General features: G+C 45.2%; 1 protein-coding gene across 3 annotated transcripts in view; it reads right to left on the bottom strand.

Moving 5' to 3' along the window:
* Window positions 1-25,720, bottom strand: part of elfn2b (extracellular leucine-rich repeat and fibronectin type III domain containing 2b) — a 73,858-nt gene that overhangs the window by 11,749 nt on the left and 36,389 nt on the right. The gene's annotated exons all lie outside the window — the stretch shown is intronic.

Genomic DNA, 25,720 nt, shown 5'->3' with positions numbered 1-25,720 from the left:
CAAGGAGCTCACATAGCCCACGGTATTACAGCAGTATGACGTGAGTTTTTCACAAATACACAGAGGTGTTTGATTGGCTATCCCAGAGAATAAGGCAAAGATGAGATGTGCCGGGTGGACAGGATGAGAATCGATAAGCCTGAGAAGGCATGAGACTGTGAAGATCAAAGTGTTTAACTTGTTTATTGGGTGGGGCAGTGTGTATGGATCACCAGGGTAGTGACTTTGCAAGGACAAAATATGACAGTTTTTGCTTGATTGAAGTAAAGGAAAAAGGAATATTTGAAAATTCAAATTCAGCAAACTGGGTGTCTGTTACATTATCTTACGTTCAACATGCAGCTTCTATTACATAAATTCATAGTTTGTAGTTCAACAGTCTAAAATCCTACAGTTTTAGCATAACAAGCAATGACGTTAAGCCAACATAATTCTAATGGGTTCACTTGCACCTATAACTCCAGAGCAGAATGTGGCAGTAGTGTGCAAAATAAGTGGGTCCCTCATGATTTTATTCAGACCATGGTCAATTGTGTCCATTACAATCCATCTCACATATGGAAGGAGATATTTTCAATCCTTTATCATCCATCAATCAGAAAAGAATACAGGAGCAGATATGTTAGTGTCCTCTTTGGCATTTGTTTTGTTGCCAGGTGTTATATTAGAGCATATCTCACTGACATTAACATATCTCACTGACACCACATGCATCCACACACTCAGAGTTGCCAACTTAGCCGGAGATTTTTCAAAAAAAGCGACTAGCAAACAAGTCAGTTTTTCTGGTGTTATTGGAGACTTTTGGAGACATAGTCCTACCACTCTCAACTTTGTGAAATGTAGGCTGACTAGACGCTTGCTGGCCAAAGCATTGAAGGATAACCTGTTGGCCAATGAAGCGAAGCCCCGCCCACACAAGAGAACTGTGCCAGAAGTGCAACTGAATCCTCAGGCAGTGCAAACGTGAAACAGGGCCGAGTGACTGAACAGCCAGCAGTGAAACCGAAAAAATGAGCAGCGTAACTGCAAGTCTCAAAAGTGATAAAGAACAAGAACGTGATGTAAGCAAAAACGTAGACTGCTACGTTTCATTTTACATGTTAACGTCTTTTTTTTGTTCGATCAAATTTTTGGCACAAGTCTGATTCCATAGGGTTGGGTGTGTGTGAGTGGTCATAGATCTGATTGAGCTTAGTGACCTAGTAGATTAGTGACTTAGTGACCAACCCTCTGGCAGACTACTTGGTTGGAGCACAAAATTGATTAAAAGATTTACCAAAATAATATATTTTTTCAGCCTTATTATGGCTTGCTTCATTGATAGTAACTGCTCTTTGGACCTGACTATGAATTTATATGTTTTAGTTTTTTTTACAGACTGTTGAAAAGCTGCTCTAATAAAGCACAGAATTATACTCTGAGAAAAAAAGATGGAATTCCAGTCACGGTCCATGAACTTATTCAGGCAGTATGGGGCAGAAGCCCACTTGAAGCTGCAATTTTTGATACCTACTCAGACGGTGAATCTGCAGAGACAAAAAAAACAACAAGAATGACATTTCAAGAAGTCAAGAAGTTATTTGTGATGCACCCGTGACTGCAGATTTCAAAAGCAGATGGCTGGCTTTCTTCTGTTTCCATGGGTAAGAACACAATGTATTTTTAGTAAGAATAAATGTATTAGTATTATAATGTAGTATTATTCATTTCATTTAAACTGGGATGGGAAGTCATTGTAAAGTAAAGTTGATTCAAGATTTGATCAATTATGCCATTTTTTTCAACTACCGGTACTTTGACTGTGTGCACCTTTTTCCCATTTAACTGTTGAATTTCAGAGTATCACAAAAGTCAGTTTGTTGCCCGAGTTGATCTCCAAGTTGGATGCTCAGTCTACAAACCTGGCCATACGGGTAAGGAAATGGACCTGTAATTGGACGGTTGCTGGTTCAAATCCCAAACTGCTGAGGTGATACTGCAAAAACACTGGATGTCATAGTACTGTCCCCGCACACTGCTCCATGGGCGCCTTTCATGGCTGCCTACTGCTCACCAAGGGTGATGGTTTAAAAGCAGAGGACACATTTCGGCAATGACTTCACTTTCATTTTTCACCTTTGATGAGGGTGTCTGGCAGGAAAGGTGGAGTTCAAGAAAGAAAGATTTAGAGCAGTGTGATACCCATAACACAGGTATGATGGGGAAAAATAGAAATTGTCAAACCGGTACAGTTTTAATATTTTACACTTCACCAAAGGCTTGAAATGTATAAAGGGTATATAAGAGAGAGGAGAGAAAGAAGACTAGGAAGAGAAAGTACTTCCATCCTCTCAAAGAAAGACAAAATATGCAACGTTGAGCAGATTTGACAATATCCACTGGTGTTACCACATAGATGCTTTTATTTCACATATTTCTCTAATTTAATGTTCATAAAAAAGTTCATGAATAATTCAATTTGTCAATAAAGATTGTTACAACTGGTTCATAAAAAATATATATACATTTCTGTCTGCCCAACACAATCAGACCTATGCCACTGATGTCAGGAGGGAGTGCATCATCAAAGCCCTCTGTGAGCCCTCTGTCATTTTAGTTTTTAATCTCCAGGCCTTGCTTTCTGTAAAGTTTGTAAAGTTCTGACAGTTTACCTGAAAATTAAGTAAATGATCATAGCACTAATGATCATATACAGTTAAGTTAAAATGGGTGGGGTAACATTGCATGTTCTGGATGAGTTGGAAAACATACTACTTGCTGTGGTCATGATGTTCGCCCTTGTATACACTCTAAATCTCAGCTAACGTACGGATCTGAGGTACACGTTTGAGGCTTAGCAGAAAATAATCATGGGGAGGGCCTGTTGTGAAGCCATTTGATGAGTAGCCATTTGAAAAATGGCAAGCTGTGTTTGTGTTGTAGTACTTTCAACAGTTGCTATTTTGGGGTAGAATAATGTTGAGAAATGTTTCTTTCAAGAAAAGTGTTATTTTTAAAACAAAACTAAAATGAATTAAGTGCTATCATATATACATATATGTGTGTGTGTGTGTGTGTGTGTGTGTGTGTGTGTGTGTATATATTTATTTATTTATTTATTTATTTGTTTGTTTATTTATTTATTTCAGAATACATGTTCATAGTTTTCTACCAATATAATTGCCTGAGGCTTTTTTTATGAGCGCATTTATATGTGGAATATATGTAATGTGTTAACTGGCACCAGGCGCAAACAGCAGGCTGAAATTTTATAGCTCAGCAGTCACAGATGACATAATACACAGTCTGTTGTACATTGAAGTTTTAGGTTATCTTTTTTAGGTAAAAACTAAGTAATTCTAAGACATGAAGTTTACATTTGGGTTAGTGATGGAAATGTATTTATATTAGTCAAATTTTTATATAAATAATTTTGTTATGTTCACCTGACAAGAAATTAACATGAAATTATAATCATATATATTCTTCTGCTTTCCCATGATTTATGTAATTTAATGAATTACATGTAGCCTATGCAAAACCAAACAACTAATTAAATGTTTATGTTTTGCGTCTATATACAGTATGTACTGTAATCGTTTCTCAGCCATTTTTGAATTCCCATAATGTGTAATTACATAATTCACTCATTACTTGCATTCATGTCTATGCCTTCTGGGAGAGTGAAGCACCCAGGAATTGTACATTAATTAGAATGGTTGACATTTCATTGTGCTACTCATTACCCCAGCAGCACCAGACCACTGGTAGTTGGTGTTGATGTGTAGTACATAGGTCTTAATGTGTGAAGTTGAAGAGATGTTAGGCTGGATATGTGCTACCGTATACAGAACACACAAAATTCTTCAGTTTGGATCCATAATGACACACTACAATGCAATTTTTTGGATGCAGGAAATTTAATCAAAATGACGGAACTCTCAACACCACATATTTTTATCATGGCAAAATTGGTTAATCACCTTCAATAAAAAGGAGCATTTCCCAAAGCAAGCTGCGTTGATATTATTAGATATCATGCTTCATATTGATATTATGCTGACATACTAACTGATTTTTATCATTAATGTTGGTATCAATTTGTGTAGAGCACCACTGCTGATGCTCTGGTTCTTCAGGCCTGATTAACTTGGTAAAACTAAATCAAAGGAATACCTCCATCAGGAGGAAAACACATAAACCTGAACTTATGTGACATTTCATGAATTTTTTTGTGCATTAAAATGTTTTAATCTGAATACAAGCAGCTTTAGCACTAACTTGTGTGAGTTCATGTGAAAAGATTGGTCACAATAAAATAAATCTGTAATCCCCGCAAATTACTCACTTCTTTCTTTCCCATTACTCACTCCAGCAGCGTTTCTAATAGCATGATAACATTTGCTTGCATCACTGCAGCTGAGAAAAAAAAGCAATGCGCTTCCCAGCCAACAGAACAAAAATATGTCTGATATTCCTCTCGAACATTCTGCTTAACATCCAGCTAAACATCTTATTCACACAGTATCTGTCAAACGCTTTGAAGGTAAAGGCGGAAGGTAACTGGAAGGTTACGGGTTCAAATACTAACCCGCCAGGGTCCCAATGAGGTGCCACTGTGCAAAGCGCCATCCCAACACACTGTCTACATGGCTGCCCACTGCTTACTAAGGGTGATGGTTAAATGTTGATTTTTTATTGTGTCACCGTGTGCTGTCCTGCAGTGTTTCACTGCTGCAATCACTTCACTTTGAGATTCCAGGGGTATGTTCTTTGTAGGAACAATGCACAATGTGTGCACCCTACTATTATTCTAATTTGCACTCTGTAAACCACAGAAACAATGGCCTCAACCTAAAGTACTTTTTCAACCTTAGAATTCCACACTGCTGCAGGTGCTTAGTGACGCAAACCCAGCAATTTCCATGCATGGTGGAAGTTAGGGTAGGGTAGACACACACCTTCATCATAGTCATCACTCATTCCGAATGGAGGCACAGACCACCCTAGTCTAAAAGACTACGAACCAACCAGTTACTTGAGTGAGGGAGCAGGAGTCAGTTGACTCTTCCCCTGTCCCGCGGGGTTTCAGCAAGCTGCAAAACATAGATAGAGGAGTCATCCTGCTGGCTCACGGATAAAACATTTAGTGTGCAAATGGTTGCACTGTGGTTGTTCTACACAGCCTGCACATACGAGACAGCTTGAGTCTGCCTGCAGTCTGCCCCCTTGCCTCTGTCGACAAGCAGGAGAGCAAAGCGTTGAATTGTTTTATCCACCACTAGTCACATGGCATGCTTGAGAAAAAGGGTTAAGCACTCTGGTCAGCATTAGAGTTGGCAGTGTTAAATTAACATCCACATTATATATTATATATTATATCATCCACACACAGTGTTTAATTCGACACTTTACAGAACCAGTAAAAAAGATTAACTATTAACAGTATTTAGAGTTATTGGGTCAGAGGTGGCCTTGTAGGGGCAGAGGTGGTCTAGCAGTTAAGGTAGCGGCCCCATAATCAGAAGGTTCGAATCCAGATCCGCCAAAGTGCCACTGAGGTGCCACTCAGCAAAGCACCGTCCCCACACACTGCTCCCCGGGCGCCTGTCACGGCTGCCCACTGCTCACTCAGGGTGATGCAGAGGACAAATTTCACTGTGTGCACCGTGTGCTGTGCTGCTGGGTATCACAATTGACAATCACTTCACTTTATCACTTTAAATCACAGTGACTCCACCTCTCCCCAGGTAACGTGCCATCACAAATTTTCACTTGCCTTCATCTGCATCTTATGATTCTTGGGTTTTGGAAAATGATGTGTGTTTGTATTGTATTGTAATGTATTGTTTGATTCTGTTCTAAATTAATACACATGAAAGCTGTTGTCTTGACGATGCCATTATTTGCAGATTGGACATTGCACAATGTAAATTAATGCCAGAAATCTTTCCTGACAGTATGTTTTTAGTCATTCCAAACTCCTTTTTGGAAAAGGCTGTTAATGAATTATTGTGTATCTTTACAATAATAATATACTTGAAAATTTGGGTTTTTTTTATGCAAAATACAGAGTTTGCACATAAACGAATTAATGATCCTGTCAGGATTGCCTGCAGCTGGCCTCCACACCTGACTTTAATCCTGACGCCCCATAAATGCCGGAAGTTTCCGCCCGTTCGGGGTCGCTGGCATTTTCGTGAACTCTATGCACGAACTTTACCTTGTTTAGTGTTATGTGTTTTGAGTTCTGGCAATCGCCACACGCCTACGGGTTAGTTTTAGTTTATCTGTATTTAAGTTAAATCGTTTTCGGCCACCGCGCCATTGTTTCTTTGTATTTCTTTGTTTGTTATAATAAAACCCCCTTCCCAGAATGTCAAACCTCTGCGCTTCCTTCCCTCGTAAGTCCGTAGTCGTGACAGAATGCCAGCGACCCACCCAAAAGCGCAGAGGTGGAAAGCAGAGGAGAAGAAACGCCGCGAAGGACTCAGCCCGGCGCGGCGAACGCGGACGCCAGGGGAGAGACGCGCCGCCCGTTCTGGTGGAGCGTTTTCTCCCCGAGAAGCCGTGGTACGCGGCGCCGCGTGATGACGTCACCCCCGGGAAACTCCGCGAAACCCGGAAGCGACAACGTCGGCGGGTGAGTGGGCGGAGCGATGACGTTTGCGTCGGCAGCAGCGAGGAAGTGACGTGGGCAGCGAGCGCAGAAGATGCGACCCCCACGATCTTCGCCATGTCGAGTCAAGAACTCTGCGCTCTGCTGGCAAGGCTCCCCGTGGACTGGGACGACACGGACGACGACGAGAGCACGGGAGACGAGAGTTGGGCTCCGCCCATCGCGCCAGTCTGCGATCGTCGCAAGGTCCGTGGGGACCCACGTCACTTCCAGGGGGGTGAGAAGCAGCAACAACGGCGCCGTTCCTCCAGCGAGGAGGTGGGCAGCCTCCAGCCCGAATGGCCAGAGTACTGCCCATGGGAGCTTATCGCGCCATGGGTCCAGGATGTCCGCAGGGTGGACGACCCTCGGAGTCACCGGTGGGAGGACACGGATGACGAAAGCGATGATGACGTGGATTTTCGGTGGGCGGTCGGTGCCGGGATGGCTCCGCCCAGCGTGCGCGTCCGAGATCATCGCGGCGTCCGTGATGACCCATGTCATCACCCATGACGACGACCAGGATCGTCACGAGGTCCGTGGAGACCCACGTCCCTCCCAGCAGTGTGAGGAAAGCTGGTGGAAGAGGGCGACGGGAGGTCGCCAGCCAGCAACTGCGCTGCCGGGACTGCCTCGCAGGGAATCCTCCATTCCTGCTCCAGTCGCCGACCCGCCTTCCCTCTGCCCGGACGTTCCCCAGCGAAAAGGCAGCGCAGCACCAGCGTCCACACCTGCTGGAGAAGACGTCCACCCCCCTCCACACCACACACCTACCACCATCTCCAGCAACGTGCCCAGCCCCATGTGGGACAGCCCAATTGTCCCGGGACCCTTCAGTGGGGCAGCAGACACTGATAAGACCACCACCATCCTCTCGTGTCTGCTTGGGTCAGCATGGGGCTGGAGCGCAGCCCTCTGGCAACAGGGAGAGACAGACAGCAGTTTTCGGGACTTCCAGCAGAGACTGAGGGCGGAGTTTGATCGGCCAGAGCCTGAGCCAGGGATCGAACTCTGCCCCTCCACCACGTCCAGCGCCAGTCAGGATCCGGGGCAAGAAGACCAAGCACTGGCGGGCGACGAGAAGGTCGCACCTCCCGAGATCCTGGCTGTGCCCCCTGAGGAGGTCCTGGAGAGCCCAGAGAGGGAGCCAGACGACCCTCTCTTCTGTCTGTCTCTGTCTGTGTGTGTCTGTGTGACATATGTGTCCGTATGTCGCCCCCACTTCCCCTCTTTGTGTCCACCAGATGGCGACCCAGCCGCGGAGCCGAACCCCAGGGAGGAGGTTCCTGACCCGAATGTGCTGGTCCAAGGCGAGGTGGACAAGCCCCAAGGTACCCCTAAGTCCAGCCGGGGGGGGTGCTCCCCCAAAGAATTTTTTGGGGGGGTGCAGTTCGGGTTGGGGACTCCTCCTGAGGGGAGGGGAGGTGGGGAAGCGATGGAGCTGGGTCCTCCGGTAGCCAGTGAGGAGGGCGGGCCAGGCATGGGCCTGCGTCTGCCTCCAGAGGGGTGGAGCGCCATAGAGCCCCCGGGTAGGCATGAGGACCCAGCTGGGACAGGCAGGAAGAGGGCCTGCTTGTCCCAACGGACGCAGAAGGGGCTAGCCGGATGGTCTGGCAATGCCCCCCCCTTGGCACCAGGGCCGTGCAGCGAGAGGGGCTGCATAGTCCCAGAAGGCACCAGCCTGGGGTGCCTGGAACAGTCGCCGGAGGCTCTGGGACAATCTCCCTGCGCGGTGCAGGGGGTGACACAAGATGTGTCAGAGGGGACATGTGGAGACAGGGCCCACACGTACCCAGATGGATCGGCCCTGATTATTGTGTGCAGGTACGGGAGTCCGGGGGCCGTCATGCGGGACCACGCCGGGGAGCCAGGCCGAGGGTCCGGGGCCGCCATGCGGGACCACGCCGGGGAGCCAGGCCGAGGGTCCGGGGCCGCCAAGCGGGACCACGCCGGGGAGCCAGGCCGAGGTCCGGGGCCGCCAAGCGGGACCACGCCGGGGAGCCAGGCCGAGGGTCCGGGGCCGCCAAGCGGGACCACGCCGGGGAGCCAGGCCGAGGGTCCGGGGCCGCCAAGCGGGACCACGCCGGGGAGCCAGGCCGAGGGTCCGGGGCCGCCACGCCTGACCACGCCGGGGAGCCAGGCCGAGGGTCCGGGGCCGCCAAGCGGGACCACGCCGGGGAGCCAGCCCGAGGGTCCGGGCCGCCAAGCGGGACCACGCCGGGGAGCCAGCCCGAGGGACCGGGGCCGCCACGCGGGACCACGCCGGGGAGCCAGCCCGAGGGACCGGGGCCGCCACGCCTGACCACGCCGGGGAGCCAGCCCGAGGGACCGGGGCCGCCACGCCTGACCACGCCGGGGAGCCAGTCTGAGGGACCGGGTCCTCCAAGGGGAGGATACAGCAGGGCAGGAGCCCTGTGGTTGCCGCCGTCCACCCCGCCGCCTCCACTGATGGTACTGTTGGGGCTCCGAGGACGTAGCCCTTGGAGGGGGGGCTCTGTCAGGATTGCCTGCAGCTGGCCTCCACACCTGACTTTAATCCTGACGCCCCATAAATGCCGGAAGTTTCCGCCCGTTCGGGGTCGCTGGCATTTTCGTGAACTCTATGCACGAACTTTACCTTGTTTAGTGTTATGTGTTTTGAGTTCTGGCAATCGCCACACGCCTACGGGTTAGTTTTAGTTTATCTGTATTTAAGTTAAATCGTTTTCGGCCACCGCGCCATTGTTTCTTTGTATTTCTTTGTTTGTTATAATAAAACCCCCTTCCCAGAATGTCAAACCTCTGCGCTTCCTTCCCTCGTAAGTCCGTAGTCGTGACAGATCCCAGGAAACACAAATTCTCAAATTAGATTAGTGTTCAGATCATCCACTGTCTTGAGTTTTCTCTATTTGTTCCAGTTTTATATAAAAATAATACATTTTATCAGCCCCTTTAAAAAAACACGGATCAACTTAAAAATTGAAGTAATCTTTCACACCTAATATTTTAGCATTGCCGTAATGCAAAAAACCTGCTGCCAATAGCATTATAGTACAGCAAAAAAATATTAATAACACATTAATTAGATGACAGCAATGCTTTAAAATTTTAACTGACTGTGGAGTTGTAATTATTGAGCTTTTAATCTCCTTAAAGTCATGTGGTCTGATGGGTTACTTGGAAGCGACCCCGGAAGCGGATCAGCATCCAGAATAAAAGTCAGGTGGCTAGGTGGGACACTGTCCGCTCCTTGGCGAATTTTATTCTCAGAGACACTAGCCTTCTTCTTAGTAATCTTTGTTCTCGCTTTGCAGGCAACTCGACCTTGACTTTGCCTGCCCGCTTTTAAAACTACAATATCTGCATGCTGCCCCACCTTCCTGCCAACCAGAGCCAAGCAACAGCATCTGCCTGTGCCACCCAAGACATCCCCCCATCCGTCCCACGCTCCTGGACCATCCTCAAGCCAGCCATCTTCCTAATCCCCCCCTGTATCATTATAAGCAATTACTTAGTTATCATAAATCATTTTGGGGACCCTCTGTCATGGCTGGGTGCAGCTGGGGACACAGCTAGCACCAATCAGCTTGACTGCAGGGCTCCAGCCATGGACCGGTGGACCCTGTTATAAGGACCTGTTGGGCAGCAGAACAACGCTGCGACATTGATGTGGACCATGCAACTCGTGTGTGTAGTTGTTTTCAGTTCTGGCAATCACCACACGCCTGTGGGTTTGTTTTGGTTGTGTTTCCTTTTCGGCCCTCGTGCCTGTTTTGTTTCTTTGTGTTAATAAATCATTGTTTCCCTGTGTGTCCCGCTTGTGCGCTTCCTTACCCCGTCAGCCCGCGGATGTGACACTCCCTTTTTGTTTGCACATTATTATATGCAAACATATTTCCAAATTTGCCACAAGACCAAACCAATGCAGGGGTAGTCAATACTGTGTAATTCTGGAAAAAAATAAAAAAATTTAGTCTTTTATGAATCCGTTACTAGAACAATATCATAAAGCCTTTTCAGCTGCTTTCTACACATAGCTGCTTACACATAAGCAGGAGATGCTCCTTTTAGTCTCCTTTAATGCAATAAAAATATACTGCCATATATTTTGACCCCTGCCACAATGTCATGTATATGTAATTATTATCAGCATATTAATAAATTCTGTGCATCATATGTTACCAACAACCTTTAGACAAAGAAAAAGTATCTTAGATTGTGAGCCATCTGAGCCTGCCAGGCCTGGCTACAACCAAGCCTGGAGAGGATACTGTGAAGAGCTCCTCAGACTCCACTACAGAATCACTAGGATTTGAAGATGCACCGCAATGAGTGCTGCTTCTTTTTACATGCCAAGGGATGTAAATTTATAAGCAAACTCCATAAAGTTTACCTAAAGAGGTCAACATTGAAATTTGATGGAAACGTTTTGCTTACTTAAATAGCCACTCAACTCACTCCATCGCTCACCTACTATTCTTAACCGCTTAGATCTGTCACACTGCAGCGAGGTGACGAGATGAAAGGGCGAATGTCGGAAGAGACGTGTAACCAAATTGCAAGACGACGTAAAGCAGTGGGTGAGTCTTCACCGTTTGATCTGTGAGCGTGTTCGGTTTACCCATGGATGTTGACACTCGCACACCAAAAGCAACAACCAGGACAACAGGTTTGAAGGAGGCAGGAGAGAGGATTGGGCTTCAGGATGACGAACAATGACTGAGCACCGACCAGCTGTCAGGACGCTTATCGCTTCAGCCACGGGACTGAAGTCATGTGACAATCCCGAAACACGGGGCGCAGGGTGCACATACACTCACACATTTACAGTCACCGATCCATATAGTGCACATGCCTTTGGACGGTAGGGACTGCATGCAAACCACGCACACACAAGGTCGAACTCACAACCTTGGAGGTGTGAGGCCATGTTTCTAACCACAATGCCACTATATGACCCATAAACATCACCGAAATGCCTGAATCAGTCATTAGGCTTACTTCAAATACCCCTCCGAAGAAATCAGCACAGGAAATGAGGTCACCCCATCCCTTCCTGTTTCACTTTTGAAGCAGAAGGCCGCAACACCGTATGACCCAGATCTCAATAGCACTCATTTCTCAGGTGAATAGACATGAGGCGAAAAGGAGGCAAAGGACAAATCCCATCCTAAATACAGACTCCAGCCAAAGGAAGTTTTCTTACTTGCAAACCTACTTCTATCGTCAGTTCACGGCTGTTCATTGTGGCGCTCATCTCTTGCATGCACCCATAATACAGATCAAAAATACCCTCATTATTCCCCTTCTCTTCAAATATAGCAGGCTAATTACACCTCATTAAAACAGCCCGCTCATCTGCACATGAAAAATCCCAGGGGAATCTTCCTTAGTATCTTGACTAGTATATAGAATTAAAAACTGTGCACTTTTTTCCTCCCTCTTTTCCTCTCAACCATGCACACACACACATAATGACAGGACAGTGCTGTGTGTGGCATCCACAGAGCCTCTGCCTGACATCCACCATGTGTTCAGTGAAGGGAAAGGTCAAATCTCGTGCCTTCTCTGTAATTTGCACCTTTTCTCTTTTAGTTTGAGTAACTCTGAGACTGAAAACAATGAAATTACCGTATATACTAATCATTACTTGTGCGGGACTTATAGCATCGCAATTAACCATGCATTGGTATTAGCCATTTCCCACATCTGCCACAATGTGATAAGGACACTATCAAAGCAAATAGAACATTCGTTGCAAGCAACATTTATACTCCACTGAACATGTTGTCATATAAATACAGAAACACGTCTGCACAATAATTAGACGAAGGCAGTCAGACATACGTTAGACCCTCTCACATGAGCAACAGCTCATCACCCTGCACGACAATGACAAATGAGTCAGCCTAATTCTGGTGTTTTTAACCAGGTAAACAATTACACCCCGCTTATTGGTCATTAACGAGTATCAGGATGCATAACGTTCATTAATAAATTGAGGCAGTGGTGGCCTTGCAGTTAAGGAAGCGGCCCTGTAATCAGAAGGTTTCCGGTTCGAATCCCGATCCGCCAAGGTGCCACTGAGGTGCCACTGAGCAAAGCACCGTCCCCACACACTGCTCCCCGGGCTCCCCATGGCTGCCCACTGCTCACTCAGGGTGATGGGTTAAATGCAGAGGACAAATTTCACTGTGTGCACTGTGTGCTGTGCTGCTGTGTATCACATGTGACAATCACTTTACTTTAATTAAACCCATTCATTGTAGTCTGGATCACAAACATCACAAAGTCAATGACTGAATGAAAACTATTGTTCCACAGTGAAGCCTGTCAGTGCCACCCGTGCACACTACTCTTGAGAAGTGTGTTTAAATAAAATAAAAAATGCTTTATTGCTTTGACAATTTCTTTATTTAATTAACATCTACATAATAATATTGATACACAACGTAAGGTATGTTCGCGGCTGATGCAGGACGTGGACACTACTGGGTGTCCAATCTATGCCTAGGTTTTGTCAAGGTTGCATGTGAGTTTTCTTGTGTTGTTTGTTGTAAATAAACTCTGTTTTCTGGAAGTCTGCGCCTAAGAGAAGGGGAAGAAGGGTTAACGTGGAGTACTCAAAGTAGAATGTGGCAGGCCGGATCGTCGGCATGGGTCAATGGGATCAGCAGCAGGGATTTCAGAGGACGCGACGTTAGAGTAGTCAGGGGCAAGGCGGTGGTTTGGTCAACATTCGGTTGCAGGAGAAGGTACAGAAAATGGGCATTCAAGAGAAGAGTCGTGGTCCGGACGGTTGGTGTGAGGCTTTACCCACTGGTGAAAAAAAGCCGGGCAACAATGTGATAGAAACCAACAAAGAGCGAGCAGCATCCAAGAAGGCTGCTCCTGTTTTACATGAGCCATGACCCTTCCAGATGGCCGGCAAGGATGCCCGTGCGCCCCCTGCTGCCCCGGCAATGTCACGGAGGCCGTGACAAAGGTCTTAAATTTCAGACACAAGTTTATACACAGAGTGATGATATTTTACAGACATTTTGAACCTAACAAATATCAAATAACACTGATGGTGTAACATTACTATCTGACCCTCCTCTGTCTCTGTGTTGGTAGCAAATGAATTAAAGTTGCTCTGGATCCAAAAAAGGTCTTTCCCTGACAGACAGCTGGCAGTGATGTACTGGGCACCTAGTGGACTGCCACACTGATGAGAAAGAATGGAAGAGCTCTTTAATGGCCACCCTCACTGCACAAGTTTAATCACAGAATTTGACTGTGCTTTTGATCATAGAGATTAATTGATTTGTGCTGAGGTGCTTTGCCACCATGTTTGGGGTAGGTCTGGCAGTGTGATGTAATTTGTGCTGCAGTATGTGGACCATCACAAACGCATCATGAAAAGTCATAGCTGTGGAGCAAATTTTGGGTGTAGGAATACATTACTGCTTGCTTGTGTCACATCCACTTGCTCTTGCATCAAGACATCATGCGATATAAAACATATACCAATATGGCTGTGATCCTCTAGAAATATGAATTTGTGAACCACTGTATTACATTGATGTTTGCATATTTGATGAGATAAAGGACTTTTAGAGTAATCTGAATGTTTTCCATTTTATTTGGAAACTGTGAGACTATGTATGACTATACAAATTTCCAGTTGTAAGGACTGCTATTTTAGCTTCACATGAGGAATGTGCTGTATGCAAACAGCCTGATTTCCACAGAGAAGTGTGATGCCCATTTCTCCATTATGAGTCTCTCCTGAGTGGCCGGGCCATCTGCTACATCGTTCTCCAGTATCGTGGAAAATACCCACTCCTGTTTCCATGTGAATGCACCTGGCAGAGAGAGAACTCTTCAAAAATACCGCATCTTTTGAGAGCTGTGCATGGATTATTCATGTTTAAGTCATGAATATTCCACTAGTTTGGGCAGGGAATCAGTTCTCCATGTCTAGGGGCTCTGCTGGCAAGCATCAGGTAAATGAACCTCGAACATGTGCTTTAGTGTCCGAGGAAAAGCTTCCGCATGACTGACATGACAAGAAAATACAAGAAGATCAGTCAGGATCTCCAAAACAGCGTGAAAAATTATAAACAAAACTGCTTTTTAGTAGAACTGTAACCCCCAGACCTCAGTGTGTATATGTGCGTGCATTGACTGCTAGGAGATGCGTGGTCGAATTAACTATACTCTCTCTCTCCCTCAAGGAGGAACACTGAGGTCCCCTGGCACACCAGCTTCAGACATACTTCTGAAGCAGCAGCAAGAACATTACAAGATCAGATCATGGTCTCCATCCAAGAGCAAAGCCCAGGAGAGACCTATCAATGGCCCTTCAAATGGTTTACTGCCTTCCACATTGTTTGAGACAGGGAATTTTTTTGCAGAGCCCAAGGTATTATATGCAGTTCTTCTCTGAATTCATTGAGAAGCCCAGCCTCTGGAGGAGGTCCAATACTGTGGTCAATACTTGGTCTCTCCATTGAGAATATATTAATATATTATATCTGTGTAAGAAAATACCGCCTCCATGCACTTGCTGAACACCCTTGGTGTGACACTCTGATAGGGACATTTTGAAATATGTGTCTGATGGATGAAACTGAGTGACAGACCACTTCGTGGTTCAGCATCCTGATCGTGCATATTGATAGATGTCTGTCTAAAAGACGGTGTGTGAGAAACGTCCCAGATGACTCGACTGTGTAACAGAGACCGGGTCTCGCCCTCCATGACTCGAGCTGAATCTCTGTACTGAAACTAAGACACCACTGAATCTGGTTGGTTTCATAGCAAACTCCAGTTTGTACCCCTGAGAGAATGTGGACAGAACCCACAGCTGAGTGACACACCTGCGCCACTCGTGTAGACGCGCTGGCATGTGGCCCTGGGGTTGCACCCCGATGATGTCACCACTTCAGCCGGCTAAGTGTTGCCGTCACTCCTTATATAAATGCTTAATGTCTTGTTGAGTTTGGGGTAGTGCTCTGCCCCAAGATCTTTGCCTGGATATAATGGTGCTAGTGTTGTTTTTGTCAACAAAATTTATGAAGAAATATCTTCAATTAACCTTTTTGATGTGATGGAAATGAGACGAGATGCAACATACATGCTGGTACTGTGATGATAACTATAACGAAATATATCATGTGATACTGTTTAGGAATAAAAATGATATATAGTATATAGTTTACAAAATAAAAACTATACAAAGATGTATAACAAAAGCAAGATAAGACATTATTTCTTCCTGTTTCATCATAGATGACATTACTTTGGTAATACGCAATTAATTAATTTAATTAATTTCAACATTTCAGGATATTTGTGGTGGAGAAAATTATGAAGCAATCTTTGGATGCACTTTTGTTACAATGAAGTGTAAAAGAAAACAGAATGTGTGGTCAAAAAAGATTATTATTAACATTATTATTATTAACATTATTAACAAAAGACTAAAATACATTGTCATTGACTAAAAATAGACCGAAATAGTCATTGATAATTCTGACTAAAAATAGACTAAAATGCCCTAGAAGAATGCACTTCCTGAATCCCTGGAGACAGAGCATGTAGACTTGAATTTAGAAAAAACATGAATTTCAAACCCGGCATAACTTCAGTCACCGGAAGAACAATGGCAGGAGAAATTATCTTTATACGATGGCTTTTGCCCCGCCACTGTGAGGCCCATCATGTGGCCGCACTTTGGCAAGGTTCCGGAGAGGCCGGGAACCCGAGTGCTTGCCTCTCCTTTCCTTTAGTTTTTTCGGCCAATGTTGTGCAGTGATTGCATGTTTGGGGCTTTGCCATAGATGCCGGGCCACGATGGAGAGAGGGAGGTAGCTGCTCAGCATGATTCAGGGCACAGGCAGGATGATTTCACATTCGTCTCATTCTCTACAGACGGGGCGGGGTCATAGACATTTCTAAAATTGGGGTAAATAACACCTGAAGGGCTAGCTTGAGGTTCACTACTAACTTGATGCAAAAGCCTGGGTTTTTGGAGCAACCACGCCGATAACTATATACTATTCAGCCCAAGGAATAGCTCACTGTGACACAATAGCTAACCCCACTTTTACCAAATTGACTTTTTGTCTGCGGCACACTTTACCAGAGCCTCCCCTTGTCCTTAACAGGCCACCTGAGAACAGTTAAGCAAGTTGCCAGTCTGACTGTGCAAAATGAAAGCAGTTCTTCACGGCAGGTGCAAGAAGTGAAAGTCATTGTGAAACACTGCAGCACAGCACACGGTGACACAATGAAATGATTCCCATACTGATTCCCATACTGAAACCCAGAGCAAAGTAAAACATTCTCAAAGAAATTTAAACACTGAATTGTTGGGCATTAAACACTTTTTTAATTGCCAAAAGGTATTATGAATCTTAAAAATCTGATTGAATATTAAAAATCTAAATTCTTCCAAAATGTAAAATGAGGTATTTATTCGATCAAAGGCCAAAAGGCCAATATTTTTACTCAAGCCAGAAATCCCATTCCTATTCCCATCCCATTCTCTTCCAGCTGTACATAATGCGTCTTGCTGACCAGAAGTGCTGTAGTCTAGTGAAAGAAAAATGTGTTTTGAGTGGGGCTCGTCCTGTTTTTGTCCTGGGTGCTGTGGGTCATGTGATATTTTATGGTCAGGGGAACAGGGGCTCTGTTCAAGTGAAAGAATGTGACCAGAGAATATTAGTGAGATGGAAATGAAAGAGAAATGGAGGTACAAGGAGAAGGATCAGACAGAAGCTGTGTGTGTATGTGTGTGTGCATGTGTGTGTACATGCGTGTGTTTGTCTGTGTGTGCGTATGTGTGTGCACGTGTGTGTGTGTGAGTGTGTGTATGTGTACATGCATGTGTTTGTGTGCGTATGTGTGAGTGTGTGTGTGCGCGTGTGTATGTGTGCATGTGTGTGTGTGCGCATGTGCATGTGAGTGTGTGCGTGGGTGTGTGTGTGTGTGCATGTGTGTGTGTGCGAGTGTGTGCATTTGTGTGTGTGTGCGAGTGTGTGTGTGCATGTGTGTGCGTGCGCGTGTGCATGTGAGTGTGTGCGTGTGTGTGTGTGTGTGTGTGTGCATGTTTGTGTGCGTGTGCATGTGAGTGTGTGCGTGGGTGTGTGTGGGTGTGTGTGCGAGTGTGTGTGTGTGTGTGTGTGTGTGTGCATGTGTGTGCGAGTGTGTGCATTTGTGTGTGTGTGAGTACATTTAGGCTGTAAAGATAGATGGAGAGGAAAGAGGAATAGAGCGCTGCTCTCATTTTCTGTGTGTTTACTGAGCTGAATGCTAATGAGGACCAGGGGTGAGTCACACATGCAAACGTCTGCTGGAGCCCACAGACACACAGGAGGTGTGTCCTAGTACAACACACTCACCAAAAACTCACTCACACACGCACTGCTTCACTAAGATGGTACATACACACTTGTACAGTATATACACACACACACACTTCCTATATGTCACCGCAGAAGCCTAGAGAAATGTCTTTCAGGTTATCTCTCTCTGCCCCATCACCCGTTCCTGCAGCCCCCTGCACCGTGGTAATGATGGTGCTTATTTACCGTCCTCGTCTCAGGCTGTCAGGGGCGCCTTGTGCACAAAGAGGGTTTTGAGACGCTCCGACTCCGGCAGTTCGTCTGCAATTAGAGGGTGGGTCGCAGCATGGCCAAGTCCAGTGATTACACACGCCTACACACACACACACACACACACACACACACACACACACACACAAAAAGCTCGGAATGTTTCTCTCTCCATCACTAAAAACACAGACGCGTACATGCACACACACACGGAATGCACACACACACGGAATTACACGCCTCCAGGCGCGTAATGCAGCATTTTACAGTGCTCAGCCCTGTAAAGATACAGCACATTTGAAGGCCTAAATAGTGAACCCAGGGTCACCGGACGCAGGGCGGGAGACGGCAGCCCAACTCAGGGCCGTAAACTGTTCGACAACAAGAGTATAATGTGCAGCGTGCGGTATTACGTAAAGCTGTGCAAGTTTGTGAGAAAACACACTCCCACTCTCATGCATCCGGTGCCTGGAGGCTGTGGCTTTAAAAAAATGCAGCTTCTTCTCCAACCTGTTAGTGTCCTGAAAACACGCTGTGCATGATGGGAATAAACCCATCCCGCAACTCGGAACGGACACGACAGCCGGTGAAACTCGACCTGCGGCCAAAAGCTTTAAATGAGAGCGGGGCGAGGTGGGTCACGAACGTGGAGTGGAGAAGAAGGAGGAACGCGAGGGATGAAGCGAAACCAGGTCATTATGTGCCAAACCACTAAAGATCCGGCTCTGTTCCATCCTGACCGGCGCCTGTGAGGGGACGAATGCGGCGGCTTCCTCTGAAGAAACCAGATTCCCGCAGCGTTCCACGCCCGTACTGCTGGCTTTACAACAAGATCAACTTCTCCTTCTTCCCTACAAAGCCTGTCAATCATGCGCTCTTTCGTTCCGCCTGCACCCCTGCTTTTGACAGCCTTGACTTTAATTGAAAAGGGTAAATAGCGTAACCGTATATATATATATGACTGACTGACAGGGATCGGCCTCTCGCCGCGAACGTCTTACAATGTGCGAGGGCCCTCCGGGCCCCGCAGAGCACCGGGACTCACCGCTAATTGGCCGGCGATGGTCACGTGGCCGCGCCCCCTTTTTATTCTAACCGCTCTTCTGTTTCCTGCGTTTTTGGGACGACAGAAGCCGTTCACTAACTAGGCCGCGGCGTCTCCAGGCACCGGGCGCAGAGAGGAACAACAATGACGCTCGACAACTCGTCACCACGCCCTAAATCCCCGCACCGAGTTTTGCGATTCGTGTGCCGCGGGTGTCCGGAGGGCTTTTGCTTTCTCTGTGCGCTGAATGTCAGAAATATGGCGCAGTCACGGCGAGGCCACCTGCTGCAATAATCAGCTTACAATCTCCAGAACGTAGCATCGCAAATACACACATGCAAAAAAAAAAAAAAAGGCTTTTATTATTGCTGTTCATGCATTTGTTTTCTGGGAAAATGGATGTGAATCGTTTTAAATTGGGGGGGGGGGGGCAGAGAGATGGATTGTGCCAGGATTTGAGGGGGCAGGGCGTGGCGGTTCAGGGGATTAAAGCGCCATCGCCTCTATCTCTGGATCCTTTATTTTCAGGCTGAACGGGACGGCGGCCAGATCCGGAATCTGGGACCGGGAGATCGGTGGAGCGCCCGCCTCCGCTCTCAGACAGCTATCCTGCTGGTGGCCAGATGTCAACAGCAGCACCGCCGGACAGTCGCCTGGGCCCTGGGTGTCAAGCGGTGACACACCGGCAGGTTCAATGTGGAGGAGTAGAGGAGGATGGAAGTTGCTCCGGCCCAGCATGCCCGAGGCGGATGTCACTCACTGCGAGATCTGACCGCACCACTTCCCAGAGACCCAGTGCAAAATTGGTACAGTTTTCTCCTGAACAAGATCTTCAGACCGGGGGGATATTACGAGTACTCTCATTTCACGCTGGTGGATCATAACCAGTTTGTATGTAGAGATTTAAAATAACAAAAAATTCACCCCAAAACAGCTTTGATCAGTTCATTAGCTGTTTAAGACCATAGACTTTAAACGGCAGAATCTGTGCAAAACTCTGTCTTTCATGTCATTTACGTATTTCACATTACGTTTTCTGTCAGGCGTTCGCGCTGTCATGACCTCTTGATGGCACGGGCAAAAAGCCTTTCTGTCTTTGAACTTGGCGGGACTGTTGAGCTGCACAAGAAAGGCCTCTCACTGCGCCTCTCACTGTCAAGGTTGGACACAGTAGGACAGTCATTTTACATTTCTGGGAGTTATGGGAGTGGCAGGCCCCCCTCAGACAATGTCACCCACAGCGGATCAACGCGTGACCCAAATAGAGCCCTCTACTGAGCAGGAGATCTGGACCATTCCCCAGTATAGATTCTCTCCAGATCGAGCAGGGTCCAAGACCCCTTCTGCTCTGCTCTCTTCTCCAGCTTCCCCTACATGTTCTGAGAGAGGTATGGGTCATGGGTTTTGACTTGAACATATGCTTAACATCCTTGTCACGCTGAAAGATCCAATAGCGACCCAGAGACAGCCAGAGTATGGTTTAAAATGAGGGCAATACTACACAATTTAGAATCAGGCGAAACATGGGTTGCTCTAATGGTGAAGTTGCCAGTGTACTCAATTCTGGTTGAGAAGGGGATGCTTTATTCTTTTCTTTTTTTTTTGTTAGTTAATTGTCATTTGTGGGCCTCTGTCTAGCAGAAGACCGTTTCTTCTACCATGTTGTCTCGGCTCGCGTGTTACCCGTAATTATTTGCTGCTAGCAGCTACTTTTCTAAATGGAGTACTAGCAGAGTGTCCAAGAACATGAATGCCAACAGCTGCACACTGGATGCCCATGCTGACTTGCCTTAAGTTCTATATGTGGAGTTACAGTTTAAGGATCAAACTTGGTAAATTTGTTAAGGTCAATGAAATTTTAATTGCGAGAATGCAATACATTTAATTTGTTGGACTGTTGCTAATAAGTTCTAATAAGAAGTAATCACTTAAGTAATCACAACTAAATTGACTAAGTTGGCTTCACTTAAAACCTCTAGTGAACATTTTTAGTTGCCACAACTATTTTATTTTACAGTTTCCTAGGTATTTTTAACAGTAATAAAAAACAACCTCTAAACATGGACACATAAGCCATCTATACTGCCACATTCTTCTGAAAAACTAATCTGCCACAGTGCAGTCGCACATTCATAGAAATTAATGATCCTGAAAATGAAATTGATTGGATAGGTTAATTATGCGATTCGTTTTTTTACTTTACATACGACATTACTGATATGCAGGCAAAAAATAATTTCTAAAATATCGAAATATCTAAATACAATATCTGAAGACAATGAGACAACCAAAGAATTGCCTGCTCCTGGACATTACAGCAAGTTACAAATCAAGCAAAATGTTCCTCTGCTTGCTGATGTTAAGTTGCAAGACTGTTTTCATGTTGGAGACCTCCGCAATTGCAGGTAACGCAAAGGTTCTGCTCTGGTTTAGAGCTGGATGTTCTGGCCCCTGATTTCTGTAGTAGTTGCTTCAGTGGAAGATGTACACATGGCTGTGATCTGCAAATGAGATGCACTGTGAAAGTGCTGCTCTCGTTGCTGCTGCTGAGCTGAGGAATATCATTCACTGTAAAATATTCTCCACTTCCTTTATGTTGAACTTGAATATATTCCATAAAACAGATCTGATTCATTTGGGGAGAAATTTGGATGCGCTCTGTTTGGGGGATGTTTGCAAATGTAAGACTGACTAGTGCGCCAATCTGGATGTCTGGTTTGGTAGCAGACGTAGTCTATAAAAAAAATCATTAGCACCTTTCACAGCCTTGAACCAAGCTCATGGTGAACAACACAAAATGATGAATATTCCACTACATCATCAAGGGCCAAGTCTAAAACAGGCATCAGTCTAGTTCAGGCGTATATACTGTTTCATATTTATCTGTCTTTTAGTTGTACTTTCCACAGAGGAAACATCTCCTGAGAGCTGCAGAATTGCTCAGTTTGCGGGCTGCATGCAGTTGCCGAGGGGAGAAAAATCGACTGTGGGGGGAAAGCAGAAGACAACAAGGAAGTAAAGCTGAAAGAAAGAATGGTGCAATTTTCCAAGTGTCAAATCCTGTCTCCCCTGCTTTCTCTGAGCGAATTCTCCGCCTATCAGCGTGAACAGATGTGCAGCAGCAGCAGCACGCCCCCAGGGGGCGACAGACGGAGCAACAAAACAAACCAAAAAAAAAAAAATGAAACAGAAAAACAGAAGCCAAGAACTCGACTGTTGACTGAGGTTAAGAGGTGACTTTTTTCCCCCTGCACGTCAACACACACCTCACCAGGGTGAGTTAAGCTTAGTGCTCCAACCTGCCATTTTCAATTCCAGGGGTCCGAGTCTGTGATGCGGAGGGCATATTCCTCTGGGCTCTCAGGTTCAAAATAAAGCTGATGCTCCACGCACGTGAGGACACAGATGAGCCAACACCTCCTGGCACCCAAAGACCGCCTAAGCTCTGATCCTGCCTGACCCACCCATACCCTGCCCCTGCACTACTACAGTTCATTTACTCAGAGACAGCACTACAGCGGCCGATATTATCTGATATTATCTTTTCATTTAGCACATAACGAAGACAGAAGTGTATGACTTCCACGGCATGCAAATCAAACTAGCATCACCCACAACAAATGCAGAACAGCAGCTAGGACGGTGAGGGGAAAATGTGTGTGTGTGAGAGAGAGAAAGAGAGAGAGAGAATCAATAAGACTGACTGTGTGTCTGTGTGTGTCTGGTTGGCCCTAGTTTAGCGTCCTTCAAAAACAAAAAAGGCAACTGGACCCAGCTTATCCATTTTACTTTCATCTTCATTTCTCTGGCCTCCACGGCTGAATTATAGAAGCAAGAGTTAAGAGTTCGCCGCATATGCAAAAAAGGGCTGAAAAAAAAAAAAAGACAGCCGGAACACTGTTAGTGTAGGTTTATATTAAATATTGAACAAAACTTGTGACCCTTGCTAAATAATGATCCAAAGTCTTCCTCTGTCCCCGAGATATTTCATCACTGGATGCAAGGCTCTCCTTCTGCAGATAAATTATACATCAAAATCTTCCCCAGACTCCTCCACTCGCTGTCCCCTTTCACTCCACGCTCTCTGAGGGGGGAGGGCCAGTAATGAGAAGAGAGAAAGCACATGAAAAGATAATCATCAGCTTTTGGGCTGATTCTAGAGTGTGTGGAGCAGTCATTAAAATCTCAGCATCTGTGCAGGAATCTTGGAAAAGGAGCCCAGGATGAAGGGCAAAACGATGTTCCCTCATTTCCTTTCATTTACTCATTCCTTCTGTCATGTTGCAGACCACGGGCCTATTGTGGACATCGTGAGCATGGACAGATTTAAAAATGACCCCATTTGTACAGCTGTGCTCGCTAGCGCTGCGTTCGTTCTCCACTCGTGGCTTATCCGTCCTGCAACAATTAGACAGATTTAATGTGAAGCCTGGCCTCATTATAAAGGCCATTTTAGCTGCTGTCTTTCCTTCAGATGGTTCCTTTTTTAAACAAAGTGCTGGTGGTGACCCAGCAGTCTGCTGAGAAATCATTTCACTTTGATTCTTTAACACCAAAGCAGCCTCAAATGAAACTGCATTTGATTTAATATTATTTCAAGCCAAATAAGGAAGGCCTGGCAATGCATAAAGATCTTTTTTTGGCAGAGTTCCACAGGGATGTATTCCTGGACGTCTTTTAATCTGTATAGACTACCAGTCAAAAATTTCGACACACCTACTCGTTTCTTTCCCTGACTACTTCAACACTGTAGAACAAGAAAATGTAAACAAAGCAAAATTCGAATTTTTGCTGTGTTGAAGTAGGCAGGACACCATGTTGGACTGTCAGCTTCCACTGTTGCTGTTTACAAACAATAAAACACTATCTGTATTCAAGCCCCTAAATTTACATTTCATTAAAATAAATAAATTAGAATGTATAAATTGCTATATTAAGCAATTCTTATGGAAATAATCGAGAATCGAACCGAATCAATTCTGAAAAACGAATTGTTAGATTAATCAATGCATCGTAAAATAACTGTTAGATTAATCATTTTAATACCTGTTGTCCTATTTCAGGGATCTTTGCATAGAATTCTTCTATGGTGCCTCCAGAAACATAAGTAAATATGGTACTATAGTTGTTTTGGCGGTCTGTTATAATTCTAGTTTTAGTCTTTATTCATCTTAGTCAGGTCCATTCTCATTTTAGTCTAGTCAAGTTCCAGCCGACTAAACATCTGAGCATTTTAGTCTTATTTTAGTCAGAATTTGACTATTTTAGTAGAGTTTTAGTCAACAAAAACTGATGACAGATTAGTCTAATTTTGGTAAATGAAAAAGAATTCAGTTTTCTTTTCCACTTCATTGCAATGAAAATAAAGAGACATATTTGTATAATTTTTATTTTGTAAAAAATATCTAGTCTTATATGAGGTTATATGAGGTAAATTTTGTTGATGAATACAACACTACACGGTACTGATGCTCATCCAATTTTAAGGTTGAAACTTGTTATTTTTTACATAAAAATCTCAATTTACTTATATAAAGATGGAATTTTTTGAGAAAACTTTAAATGATGTTCTACTAATCCCAAATGGAAACGAAAAATCAATTAAAAGCTTGGCTCTAAAGAGGTTAACTTGGGGAACAGTGGGGAAAGTGTTTCTCCTTCACTCATCTTTTGAAGCTGCTTATGATCATGATAACAATGAAAAAAGCATCACAAAGGTAAAGACAGTTCACTCTGAAGAATCTGATTCACTAAACATTCAAGCTGATTAAAGACTTAATTTGATTTTAGATCTTACTTTTGGTGGAAGCTGAAGAACAGTAGATGTTGAAAAAAAAAATAGCAATATAGCATCAACGTTTAGACTCTAGCCAACAGGATTCTGCAGAGGATGCATAATACATTATGACAACTGTAGAAACTACAAAATAAAAGAATTTGGCCAAGTTTTCACAGCATGTGGAAATCAGGTAAGGGCCCACGCAGCCACCCACCCACAGAGATGCAGTAAAAACAATGAAGTACAGATAAAGCCCCATGGAATTTAGAGCTAGAACCAGTATCTTACATCCTACACCCGTTACATGTAAAGTGCATAAGCTGTGGCATGGGGCTGACGTTTACATTTTAATGGCCCAGGAGGAAATTGAGTGTTTCTGCAGATCCTGCACACTGAGGCGATGTTACTACACCACTCCAGACACCACTTTCCGGAAAAGGCTAAAAGGAAGTCTATATTGTACTCCAGAAGAGTACAAAAGCTGCTGTTTATGTAAATGTTCTGCCTCCATCGACAGAATCTGGTCTGGGATAAAAACTCACCACAGAGCCATTTGGACTGCTTGTTCTCCTGGAAAACATGAAGCCAACTGAATCACTGTCTGCAGTCATAAGGCTACTGCAGCAATTAAATTTCCAAGGTTTTTCACTGTAAAATGGGACATTGCTCATGCA

Source organism: Denticeps clupeoides, chromosome 7 (assembly GCF_900700375.1).
Source record: "Denticeps clupeoides chromosome 7, fDenClu1.1, whole genome shotgun sequence".
NCBI lineage: Eukaryota > Metazoa > Chordata > Actinopteri > Clupeiformes > Denticipitidae > Denticeps > Denticeps clupeoides.
Note: the sequence above shows the minus strand (reverse complement) of the source record. Positions and strands in the feature narration are given on the sequence as shown.